The following is a 4827-nucleotide window of genomic DNA, read 5'->3' as shown; positions in this document are numbered from 1 at the left end:
CTCCTTAGTGTTCTTTAAGAATTCCACACAGGGCTCCCCTGGTGGCGCTGTGGTTGAGAGTGCGCCTGCTGACAGTCGACACTGGTTTGTGCCCCGGTCCGGGAAGATACCACATGCCGCGGAGCGGCTGGGACCGTGAGCCATGGCCGCTGAGCCTGTGCGTCCGGAGCCTATGCTCCGCAACAGGAGAGGCCACAACAGTGAGAGGCCCGCGTACCAAAAGAATTCCACACAGCTTCTCAACTTAAAATTGTTTTGCACTTGCTGTCCCTATTCTTCATAGATATTTGTACAGCTCAAAAGCAAATTCCATTAACATTATAATATAAATAATATATTATGTGTGCTATATTTTATATATATATATATATATGTCTCTGCAATTTTACATACTCTATGGTGTGTGTGTATACAACACATGTATGTACATCATGTATTATATGCATGCATATATATACATATAATTTACTAATAATGGATGCTACGTTGAATAAAGGTTTGGACATCATCTGGATCTTCCTGCATATGGTAGAGTATATGATAGAAGAGACTTTCTTTTCTTGTATATTGCCATATGTCCAATGACTAAGATAATATCTGGAACATAATCAGTAGAGCCTCAATAAAAAATTTTAAGCTTAAATGGATGAAAGACTAACATACTGATTCTATATTTGTAAATATTTACTTTTGAACTATTTTTCAGTGTTTTTGGTTTTAAAGACTCATCTATTAATGTTGTTTGTAGCCCCAGAATAAAACTTATATAACTTACATTTGCAAATATATGAAAAATAGTGTGGTAAATTTAACTATTAGATTTTAAAATACATAGTCACATAGATTATTTTTCAAATATTCTGATTTCTCCTGCTTGATGAGATAATTTTCACTTATTCAACATACTGCCATGTTGACCTAACTTAATTTTGACGTTTCAAATTTGCTATACTGTTTTAAATTATCCTATACTCTCTCTCTTTAATAATGTACCCAGAAAACAATGACAATTGGAGATATATGTCTTTTTTCCTTGTTTTTTCAAGCTAACAGTCGATACACACCACCTTTAACTTAGCATTATATTTATTTAAACAAACAACATAGCTTTCTTGAAAGACAAAAAAATAGTTTTCATACCATCATCATAAAATATTGAAATTCTAAATTCTTTAAGCATGCTCTGTGAAATTCTTTCATTCTGCTCTTCCAAACAGAATGCAAATTACACTAAATAATAAACTTTCACTCATTTGCCAAGGTCTTTAAAGTAAAAAAAAGTGATTGCTTACCTTTAAATCACTTTGATCTTCTAACATATACCTGATTAATTGGTCTTCTGCAATCTGGCCAGAGGAAATGAAAAAAAAATAGCTGTGGTTAGCAATAGTGCTATTTTTCCATTTGAAAATATATTATTAAATTGAAATAAAACAGTTGATTTCTCTAAAATAAAATGGCTCCAAATAAAAAATGTATGAATAAAACTTTAGACTAGCTATCAAATTTTTAATCAGTTTCCAGCAAATGTTGCATTCCAACATTCCTAATGTTGATCTATTGTCTAAATTTTGAAAGAACGTATATCAGCTGACCCTGCATAAATATATACATTTATAATACATACATAAATGCTTCTATATAATTTTAATACACCATATTCTCCCTAACTTTATGCCAGTGATTTACAATGATAATTATCAATATACTTTGGACTACAGGTTGATGTTAAAAGGTAAATTTATACTCATTAACTATTATTTCAAAATATATGTCTTATTAAAAAAAATGACATATCCTGTAAGGAGGATTCCTAGACAAATTATCCATATTTCTCAAGAAATCATTTGCTTAGGTTTCATGTTGATTTTTCATGTTAAAATATTTGTCAGTCATTTACTCTAATTTTTATGCATTCCTGTTTTCTGAGAAATTATAAACCACCAAATATATTATAATTTTGACTCCTCTAGAAAATATATGTTTTTCCAAATTAGTTTTTAATGACAGTATCATCCACATAGTTCTGTTTCACGAAAATCCAAATTAAATCACTTTTTATGCTTTATTGTTATCACTCTTTGGGGTAATTTTCATTCTGTTGTTATCTAGTAATTGTAAAGAACACTTAGAAAGACCTTTCAATAACATTTTTGCTCACTATTAATTTTGGAAGTGTTCACCAGGCAATTTTACGGTAAGTGGCAAATTACTCCTAGTAGTTTAATGAAGTCCCTTTCTACTCACAATGCTCCTTTATTTATTGCTCTCCCTTTTTTTCTGCATCAATTTAATATTATGTATTAGTCAGTCAAGGACATAATTAAGAAAGACAGTTTCTTTCTAATTCTCAGGACAAATTTTCAATATTTTTTATAAACCTATAAGAATTCAGTGGGTAAAGCAAAAAGAAAAAAAATCACTGAGTGCTTTTCTGGGAGAAAGCCATATAGATATTCTGAAGCAAAGCCAATAACTAAATTACTTGATATTATAGATTAACACAATGTTGAGCCGGGGAAAAGTTATAAAGGAATCGTGAATATTTTAAAACATTTATGGATAAATATAATTTTAAAATTACAGTGTTTTAAGTTTATTACTTAATTTCATCATCTTTATGCAATGATAATAATGAATACTTTTGAGCAAATCTAAATGGCAGAGCAGAAAGCTGAAAAACATTTAAATTATCTTACACTCATACAAACATATCATTTCCTTTCTATTTTTACATTAACTACAGTATGATTTACTTGCAATTTAAAACCCAAGCTTCAAAGTCATATAGGTTCCTTCCTGATAGTTTCTAAATTGATGTCATTCCATATAAATTCTTTAAAATGCATACAATATGTTTTCCATACATAAGAAACTATAATATTTGCTTTTAATATGACGTTTTATCCTTAGTGACTATTGTATTGACACAATTTTTATCATAAGCTACCATCAAAATAATCTTTTTGAAAACCCTAAACTATCAGTAAGTGTTAGAACATTTCTTCCATATTATAGATGGTGGGAATAAATATTTTAGCAACATTTTGACATATTACTAAGGACTCAGGTAGGTAAGAGTCAGAATTATTTTAGTTTCGGCATGAAGTTGCAATAGTTTTGAAATGCCCCTAATTATTACAAAGGCAGAAATCAGATAATACCTCCCAGTATCATTAGTTTCCTGATTACCTCCCATGGTTTGACTTAAGAAACCCTATTAATACTCCACTACAATTTTGAATGAATTTACCCTATTAAAAATAGAATCTGGGCTTCCCTGGTGGCGCAGTGGTTGAGAGTCCACCTGCCGATGCAGGGGACACAGGTTCGTGCCCCGGTCCGGGAAGATCCCACATGCCATGGAGTGGCTGGGCCCATGAGTCATGGCCGCTGAGCCTCCACGTCCGGAGCCTGTGCTCCGCAACGGGAGAGGCCACAACAGTGAGAGGCCCGCGTACCGCAAAAAAAAAAAAAAAAAAAAAAAAAAGAATCTGGTATCATACTGTCTTACTTGTACTCATATTAAGCATACCATCTTAATGATTTCAGTTTTGTTTGCATTAAAATCATGTGTCCATATTTTTTAAAAAGATATTAAAAGAAAAGATCCTTCCTTTGTCTCACTTGTTTTTCATTAAATTCTTAACTAAATAAAATTAAATAATTTCCAAGGTCTTTTTTGATATAATCCAATAAAATATGAATCACCTAAATTTAAAAAAATATTAGCTATTCTGAGAAATCTAGCGGAACAATTTCTTAGTGAGGATTGGAGAATGTGGAGGCATTCTTAGAAGCTTGTTTCAGGATAGTAATAGAACTATATGAGCTCTATAATCAAAATCTTTCCAAGATTAATCTGAAAATAGGTTGCCAGTGGTTAGAGTAGGCAAAGGAGGTAAAATTAGCAGCACCTTTGTCTCGTTTTTGTAATTAATCCTGTTTTTAGCAAGATTCCTCTATTGGCCCTAATACCAAAGGCTGAAGTTTTGAATAACCAATTATTAAATGAGAATTAAGTATTGGATTTGGTTGGTGGTGGAAATGTGACAAGAACGGAGATTATCAGTACTCAGGACTCTCTATGCTGTAACATGCTACAATACTCAAATCTTTAACTTTACTAGTAGTACCACTTGTAAATTACCATTTTCTACTTTGCCATCCACCTGACATAATCATTTTAATGAAGACAAGTTCTGAGATTATTTTGCTACATTGGTTATTGCTTATTTTGTCTAATTTCCCATTTGAAAAGATGCCTGATGAATTGCACACTCTTTCAAATAGTATGTACCTTGGGAAATATTATGTTTTCTTGGAAAGATTATCTAAGACTTAAAAGGCTTAATAATATATTTTGTGAACTATGACTAAATAAGAGAACATTTTATGTGTTAGCATTTTTCCTAGTGAGTAAAACCTGAAATCACGACCATCTGATTTCTCCATCTAAGTGTAGGGTACCCAAATGATGAAGTGAAGAAAAAAATGGGGAACTGCATAATGCTAACAGATTCAAAGACAGAGATTAGTGATTAGCAGTTACATTACAGCAATTTAAATATAAAAGGATTTTACTTTTAGGAATTTGATTATGGAAAATCTTATTATATTTAATTTCACTGGTTGAACTAAATGCCACTCTAGACCAGCAGAATAAAATGTTAGTACATTTGAGAATAAATCAAATGATTATCTGAAACAAAGAAAGAATGAAGTTTGGAAAAAAATAAGAAAGACACAGTGATCTGTGACAAATGATAAACCAGGTGTGATGGTTAATTTCATGTATCAACTTGGAGGGTGTTCTTGGATGAGATT

Source organism: Stenella coeruleoalba (assembly GCF_951394435.1).
Source record: "Stenella coeruleoalba genome assembly, chromosome: 18".
Classification (NCBI taxonomy): Eukaryota; Metazoa; Chordata; class Mammalia; order Artiodactyla; family Delphinidae; genus Stenella; species Stenella coeruleoalba.
Note: the sequence above shows the minus strand (reverse complement) of the source record.